At 38.3% G+C, this 9133-nt stretch overlaps 1 long non-coding RNA gene across 1 annotated transcript; it reads right to left on the bottom strand.

The window, feature by feature from the left end:
• Positions 1 to 4126: 4126 nt before the first annotated feature.
• LOC113803384 (uncharacterized) lies at positions 4127 to 5230 on the bottom strand. The gene is made up of 2 exons (XR_003475503.1): positions 5179 to 5230; positions 4127 to 4218 (listed from the first exon to the last, which is right to left on the bottom strand). It is a non-coding gene; the product is annotated as an uncharacterized lncRNA (long non-coding RNA).
• Positions 5231 to 9133: the final 3903 nt, after the last annotated feature.

The raw sequence follows: 9133 nt of genomic DNA, 5'->3' as shown, positions 1-9133 counted from the left end.
TGTGTGCTAGACATCAAAGGTCATAGAACACTATGGTAAAGAATTGTTGCGAAAGGAGTCTAAAGGAGTTCTTTAAAAGAACACGATGTCTTACCTTTCAACGGTAATATGGTATTGTAAGATAATATGGTAGGTTAAACAGCACATGATATAACCCAGTGTTATTCTGCGTTTACTTTAGTTGGCAGCTCTACTCGTTGTCGAGGTCATGTCTTACCCCTGGATTCACAAGAAATTAAACATGCATCCTCCACAATTTAAAGTACTTTGAGGGGGTAGAAAGAGGTAGAGTAAAAGGGATAGGATAGGGATTTATGGAAGGGGAAGGGTTAAGGACTAAGGGTGGTTAGATCATATGGAAGGCATTTATGCGTCTGAGAAAGGAGAATAGGTTGTCAATTGAAAAGGTGGGAGATTCCATGAGGATGTTCGACAGGTAGGAAGGTTCGGAATTAGAGGATAAATAAGAAAAAAAACAAGGGTACGGGCTTCTGTAAAGCTGGGACAGGATAGTAAGATATGTGGGACTGTAAGAGGAATATTGCATGAGGAGCATAGAGGTGGGTTGGAGTGTGACATGAGCTATGAATACGTGAGGTGGACATGTCCTATTCGCAGTTGGACATGGGCAATTTCCCAACGTCTGTTCTGGTGCTATGGGGCCGACCAATGAGAGATGGAAGGTTTGACAGTCTGCAGTTTATTGGAGGTCAGATGTGACCAGAAAGTTTGCCAACGGTTGCAAAGGAAAGTTTTGGAGTGGGGATAGTAGTCGGAGGCTTGAATGTATGAAAAGCGGGGTTGATGGGTTGTGGATAAGACGGTGGATCGTGCTAAGGCAACTGCGTTTTCATTGCCGGGGATCCCGACATGGCTTGGTATCCAGCAAAACTTGACTGCTTTCTGTCGTGTAGACAGATAAAACAACTAGTCTTGTATCTTTCGGACTATGGGATGGATAAGGTGACGGACTTTGAGATAATGAGTTGCGTGAGTCGGTAAAGATGGTGACGGATGAGGAGATGGATGATATGCGTTGTTAAGCAAAGAGGATAGCATATAGCCCTGCTGTAAGGACGCTCAATTCAGGAGGAAGCTGTATGAATGAGAGGGAAAGATTACGGCGAAACCGATGTCCGAGGTGGATTTAGGGCCGTCTGTACAGACATGGCTACTGGGGAAGTGAGTGGAAATATGTGCAAGAAAATGTTAAGGACAAGGTGGGATGCCTAATTTAGGTGGAACTGGGAAAATAGAAGAGCAGTTAAAGGAGGAAGGTATTAACCAGGAAGGGAAACATTGGACAGAAAGAGGAAGGGATCAGAGATAAGGAATGGGTGAATGTGGAAGGAAACATTGCCGAATCCACCCTCCGTTCCATCAGGCCAGGAGGGACCTTGTGAGCCAGAAGCCAGACCTCTACTTCCTCACGACGGATCTGGTCAGTCTGCCTAAGTCGTGCCTTCCTCGCTTATCCCACTGGCCTCCTCAACCCATAGTTGTTTGTGCAACTGGTGGTCAGGATGATCCTCAAGCCAAGAGTCCATATGGACCACCAAATCCCTTGGTCTAATGTCCCTAGGGCTGCGCTCCGCCGTCACATACATCGAGAAACACTATTTGGGTCTCCAGACACTTCAATATGGCAACATAAGCAGCATATGATATAACCCAGTGTTGTTCTGCATTTATTTTGGCTGACAGCTCTACTCGTTATCCAGTCCACGTCTTACTCCTGAATTCACAGGAAACTAAACATGCCTCATCCACAATTTAAAGTTCTTTAAATACAAGTATATAGGCTTGCTAGTCGTCCAATAATATTGAGGAATCATGATAAGAGTGATCCACGTTTCATAGATTTAGATACTAGCCATGGGCTACATGAAACCCATGGCTAAACTCAAAATGGTGTTCTGCAATTCATCGAAGCACAAGGGCAAGGTCTGCGGTGTGTATTAGCCATGAATGGATCCAGATTATTCTGGTCACCATAAGTATTCAATAAAAGCTCGCACCTTGCCTGGCATGCTGAACAGTGCAATGCCTGTGGTTGCTACAGTTCTAATATTCCCCTTTTTCCTTCCAGAGAGGGATGACCATGCCCCTCAGGAGTCCCGGTGGAATTGAACCAATCATAAGACAACCATATCATGCACTCAGCAAGCCATTGTTCACCACCGAACTTCAGCAATTTAGCAGAGATGTCACAATTAGCCGTTTCTTTGCCACTCCTAGCCTGGATATGGCCTCCTTAACTTCTGTAAGTGGAAGTAGGTGGAGGAGAGGGTGTAACACATGGGATGGAACGTTTAGATTGTCTGCTATGGATAAAGCAAGGAGGAAGAGAGGTAGGGGCAGTGGTAGAGATTGGGGTTCTTGGACTCAGATTTGCAAAAGAATTTGATTGGGAAAGGAAAGCAGAAATATAAGATGGCGGAGGGATAGATGTGGGGGGATGTAAAAACATCTTAGGAAGTAGAGGGAGGAGCAGAGTCAAAGGCAGCACTAGAGTAGAGAGCAAGAGAAAAACTTGTTGATCTGCTTCCTGTCTAGCCTCGTGTAAATTGAGGCTAAGTTTGAACCTGAGACTTGCCACCTCTGACAAACTTGTAGGTAGAGCAGTACTTATAAAACATATTATGGGAGCCACCATAACTGGCACATATACATGATTGTGCAGAACAGTTGATCAATCATGACCAAGTTGGTTCAAGAGGGTATCACAGGCTGTGGAGTGGCTGCATTTGGCAGGGTGGCCTAGACGCCAGCAATTCTGACACTGATGGGGTGAAAATTGACATGGTCAGACAAGGAGGGATTTTCTGCCAATATAAACATGAATGCCGTAGTCAAGTCTATGGAAAGTAATAGTGGCAATATTGGTAGAGAATCTGTGGCGGCCTCTAAGAGGAATGGTCTAGCATTGTGCTGATACTGCATCATAGTCGAAGAGGCAGGCAAGTAAGTTTTCTCCACAATCTGACCAATTCTTGTCATAGACAGGGCAGTTTGTTGGGGAGACGGAGACAGTTCCCATATTAAGTATTCCGGGAAAAGTAAGGCTAGGCAGGAATGGATTTGCCAGTGAAGTAAGTCGCAGTTGATAATTTAGCTTGGAATTTGGTTGCGATTGCGACAGTGGAAACAATCGGGGCGACTGCGGAAGGATACATTGACTACTTGATTTTGCAAGCATTATTGGAAGAGCATTGTCACAGTAATGGGCTGTAGTGGGGATCACAAAAAGTAATCAATTTGGTTGGCCTAAACAGGGTACTCAAAAGATTTATGGTGTGTGGGTAGTGGAAGTACTTGGCCTTGTGAAAGAGTGATATTAAGTGCAGTATACTGCAGAGAAAGGATATTAGGGCTGCAGAGTAATAAAAAGGTATTAAGGGAGGAGGAGATAGTAGATGAAGCAGAGGATGGCTACACTTTGAAACATAGCAAGAGGCACCATTCCAATGGTTTGTTTACAATATATTTCTGAAAACAATATTTTAGGTTTGCACATTTACTAATGTAGTTATCCACTTTACCTAACAGCCGAAAACGCTTGATTGAATTACTTATCAATATATATTGAAATTGCCTTTATATATTCAAGATAATATATTTTCTAGATGAAGTATGTGGCAATGAGATAAGGTTGCAATCTCATTTCATCAATCCTACACCACAGTGAAAAAAAATATCAGATTATAAAATCCTTCATATATTGTAGAATTATCTTATAAACAAACCAATTCAAAATGAAAATATTTTTTTCCCACATCAGTATTGAAGGTCACATTAGCAGCTTCAAGCTTGACAAAACATTATTATTACATATAGAGACTAAGTTTGGAGTTGATCAACAAAGTGAAAAAGTTAAATCCCCCAAAAGGGAACTCTTCCACTAATGTTACATTCTCTATCCAATATTTGAAATAAATATGTACATGTGTGTGTGGTGTATGATTTCTGTGCATTTTTTTCTTTCTTTTTTTACATATGCATGAATTATCAGAGAATGTTCTTACTAATTCAGCACTTTAATGTACGAGGCTAAATAAATGAAGAAAATAATCATTGTGAGCTTAACAAAAAATATCTTAAATTATATAGGGCAATAAAAAAAGTATAAACCAACTCTTAATATAAATTTACTGAATCAATTGTACATCTTTACATCTTTACATCTGCAGGACTTCATCTTTCCGCCACTCTACTCCTCTGCAAATTAAAAAACAGTATTTAGTAAACAAACAAACAAAAAACTACTTATATTTGTATTTCACTAAATGAAATTAAATAACACGGCAAATCAACATTGGAAAATATATAACCATGAACATCAATTTTCGCTACTTTGATTCATCCAAAGCTACCTGTAGCACTGGCTATATAAAAAGCTTTACTTATCTAGAGTAACTATCTTTGAGCTATGCTGACAGTAAGTGCATGGTGGCTACCTCTCTAATGTTCTAAAACTTGAGAGCTTTTCTTAAAATAATTTAAAGGTACATCAATTACATGGCAGCCAAAACAAAAATAAGTAATCACTTTACTCAAATAACCATGCTATATTCCTCTGTATGATAATAACATCTGATTTAAGTATCTTAAAAATATACCAACTGGGTCTTTCACTTCTGAAAAAGAATTATGTGACAAACATCTGTATGTCTTCTACTTTCAGTATTATTCACAGAAATTTACAATGAAATGAATGCAATAGACAATTTTCAGAGAATAACTGATTACAAAATAGTGACAAAGTAAATGCATTACATAAAAAGATCCATCATACCAAAACAATACACAATTTTACTAAATTTCTTTAAGAGACAACATAAATCATTTTCTATTTCCATGTTTGATGTCAAATAACACTTGATTTCCATCAATACTACTACTTACACAAGACAATTGAAGTCTTGAAATCAAGAAGAAGCAAATAATAAGCACCAATAAATCTTGATGTTTGAATGGTTTAGTAAAATAAAACAGAAGTAGTTATGGGTGAAGCAGGAGAGGGTCATTAAAATGTTCAGAATATATAAAACAAATGGAATCCATTAATCTTTATAAAGAAAAGGAAATATGGGTGGGATGGCTGCCAGAATTTTAAATTTTGGGGAACAGTTGGCTCCGGGTTCAAAATGTGGTCAGAATGGGAAGAAATTATACTACCTTTACATTTCACCTGTGATGAGTTGCAAGAGAAGACTAACCTATTTTTCTTTAAAAAAGTAAAATGAAAAAACTTTTTAGCAATACAGTCCATGCCTCATAATCAGAAATATTCTAACTACATCTATTTGATCTACTGACATACATCCTTCTCTAGGGTTATATTTCTCTGATGATTATCACATACAGACAAAAACAAATGAATATTGAATACAAGACAAATTAAATTAATTTCACAATTGTTATCTTACACATAATAAACCTTAACTACTTTGAACAAATACAAGAGTACACAAATACTATGTTCATTCAAATGTACTACTAGATTTAAGAGTCTTGCACTACATTACGTATCAGTACTTGGAAAACCATAAAAAATACTTACTGATGGCTTTGCCATCCTTCCACTTAATGATCCTAATTGCTGAGCCTTCACGTTTGGCAGCTTCAGACTTCATGGGCTCCTTCAGTGCCTGTCTTACAGCCCTGGCTGCAATGGCAGAGTACTGGATGTAGCTGAAAGTACAGAAACACATTTAAAAAAAATGTTGAGTAGATATTTATGCTTTGAATAGGCTTTAAACAATACAAAGAAATGTTCAGCTTTTTCACTAAAATTTGTGTGGTTTTCAGTGTGTCTTCTGAAAGTAAAAATACTTACTTTAACACTTTGTTAGATTGGATTTTTATATTCCTACCAGTGGATGTGAACCTATTTTTGACAGTTATCATCAAAAAACAAATCTTTCAAAAATACAACTTGGTCTGCACAGAAAATGAACACCATATTTTGAGGCTGGATTCACTAACATATGATCAATGCATTTACCAGGAGTCAATTACTATCAACATTTACCAAAATGGTAGTTACCATTTCACAAAGATGTGGTAAGTTGCTTGTAAAAATTACATTCATAAACTGACTAGTTCTAACGGTAGCCAACAGTGGGCTCTGGTAAAGCAAATGCATGTCAGTGATGGTCAAACAACTGGCTCCTTTGGCCAATCACATAACATGTAAATAACTGCAGAGGCAATTTAAAGGCATGCACGGAAGATGGGTAGAAAATTTTAAGTAAAAATTTGTTTGACAATATCCATAATGTGATATTAAAAGACCTCCTTCATCATTTATCATCAAAATAGGAACAGTTATATGGGTCAACTGATGGGCTCAAATATCAGGCCCTGATAGTTACTGATGTCTGTCTTCTGCAGAGCCACCATTTTGTTCTATAAATACCCAGAGTAGATGAAACACTGAAAACAGAACATTTCTCATTTGCATTTGTCAAGGAAGTGAGTCACCCGGGGCTGTCCAAAATCCGTGGCAAAAATATACATGCACAGCATAGCATAAAATAACGGAAGGAGAATTTTCAAAAAAATTATTCAAAAATCATTATTAATGAAAATATTCTTGTAAATCCATTGTAGCATCATGCCCCTACCCTGCACATCTGCCTATCATATGATGGAAACTGGGTCAAGGAAAATTTTAAGTGTCCAAGTATGTGAATGTATGATGAGGGAGGAGCCACGCCCTATTACTTTGTACCACTGTCTACAGCGCAGTTTTATTGTCTTTATGTGCGTTTCCTCTTTTATGTTTTTTTTTTCTTTCTTTCTTTTTACACTCCTGTACAATGTTTTCCTTTTTTGTCGGTGCTCAAGCATGTGCTCACATCCATGCATAGTCTCCAGTGGTATCAATTTTGTCGGTACATATCCCTTATGCAAGAAAATATCATTTACAAATCTCATTTATTTTACTTGTGTGTGCTGTGATGGTTTATGTTATCGACAGCGACGCACAGAGATAAAGCAAAATGGGCACCACTATCTTATAAGAAGAAATAGACATACAATACAGGTACATCTGCTGCGCCCTCATATTTACCATGAAATGATGAAAATATCCACTGCATATCACCAATCAGTGACTAAGTCCACATCAAACTCACAGTGCCATTCCTTAATGTCCATTTTATATAAGTTGGCACAAAGTGCTAATAAAAGGGTACAGGGCTTGCCCCCTGTCTAGGAGAGGAATAAAAGATAGGAAAGATTAGGTTTGGGTTTTTGGGTTTACATGATATGCTACCATGGTTTTGGGACTGTCTCTAGAGGGTGCATTGCTCTCGGTAAAAATACCACTGTCATTATTAACTAAATTGATCGGACAATCCTGGGTATTTGTCTGCACCATCCAGAGACAGTCCCAAAACTAGGGTATTATGCAAACTCAAACACCCAAACCAAACCTCTCCTGCCTTCTATTTATTTCCTAGATAGGCGGGCAAGCACCCTGTACCCAGCTTTATTTGTCCCAACTTCAGACACTGATAATTAACAATATACCATTTTGACAAGCGCATAATACCACATGAACTACTTGGCACATCGCATTAATGAGTTCTGTGGTCAGTCCAATGTTTACTCTCAACCTATAAACAAGATGGTCGACTAGGCTCTCACCTCTGTTCTTTTACGTATAGCACCTTTGGGAAGCATTTGCAAAAATATTGCCATAGAAGAAAATTGCCTTAGTTTGTACTGATCTATCACTTCATATTGTTTTCATTACCCAACTGCGTCTCTACCACGTAATGCATATTGTCCCATACCATAAATATCAACCCTTTGCTTAAATACTGACTTTTGAATGAGATAATACACAATAATCCATAATGGAATCTATTGATTCCTGTCAGGGAAAATCTGTATGGTATAGCCATACTAAATATGGCAAATTGAAGATAATATTCTAGTAAAGGACAAAAACTAATAGTGACGTTTCATACATATTCACGTCTCAGCTTTTTTACGTTAAAACGTGTATTTTGACAGTCAATTTTGCCTAACTCATTAATATCCTTAATTGCCTAACTACTCAAATACAGTTGATACTTAACACACACGCACACATTTCTGGCTACACCGGTGACCTGCCTCATTCTTCTCAGTGACAATGACCGTTGTCATTTGTGTTACGGTGGTGTGCTTCACTTTTTCTAAATTTAATGGAAAAACTGAAGAGATAATAAAGTTTATACAGATTCACGGAATCATATTAAATGAAAGTGTGAAAAGTGCAGTTTCAGCTCTATCTTGCCGTACATACTGAGGTGAAGAGAATGTTTCCCAGGGGGTGTTGGGGGGTGGAGCCCACCCATCAACCCTTCCCTCGGGCAGTGCCAAAAGGGCATGCCCAGTCACGCAACTTGGATATTTGAGTAAATTTTGTGTTGGTTACCGTATGCACTTGCGCTTTTGTATATTCAAATATGGCGGCATAATCAGACACATTTCGGAAAAGTCGTATTACTTCGATCTTCATAAATAGGATTTTGGCTCACATTTCCGAAAAGTCGCATTTCATTGTAATCATAATTAACTTTAGTCATTTACTGACACTGAAAGATTGTTGGGTGGAGTTGGGGACTTAGTCTCTGACAGGTGTGTCTGTACCGTAAAGAATTACCCGTCAGCCAGAGACTTACGCTGAGACAAAATTTAACATAAGCCAAGCCATTTCTCAAATATTGAATACCTATACAGAAAATTTAGTCACTGACGTGGTATATGTTATACATTAATAACAGAAAATAAAGATCGGTGCACAAAACTTCAAAAGAACTGTCCGCCAAAGGTTTTGGTGGAATGGGCCTCAATTCCAGACTGGGCAATGATATCGTTTTCCCTGCATATACCAGCATACATATCTGCCCTCTAACCCTTCTCTTATAAAAAGTCCAATAGCAAGATGTTCCTGAATACCAGTAGTCTCTTTTACCAATATAAGTATGCTAGTAAATCCAGCCTCGGATTAGGCTATGAAAGGCACAAACCAAAAAAAAATCCCTATGCTTCAATTTGTTTACAGTGATGGCAATAACGAAAACTGACAATCCTATTAACTGAATATTCTGTATAATGATTAAACTTCTTACAT

The sequence above is a fragment of the Penaeus vannamei genome, chromosome 3, assembly GCF_042767895.1.
Source record: "Penaeus vannamei isolate JL-2024 chromosome 3, ASM4276789v1, whole genome shotgun sequence".
In the NCBI taxonomy this organism is placed as follows: domain Eukaryota; kingdom Metazoa; phylum Arthropoda; class Malacostraca; order Decapoda; family Penaeidae; genus Penaeus; species Penaeus vannamei.
This window is presented reverse-complemented; position numbering and strand designations above follow the sequence as displayed.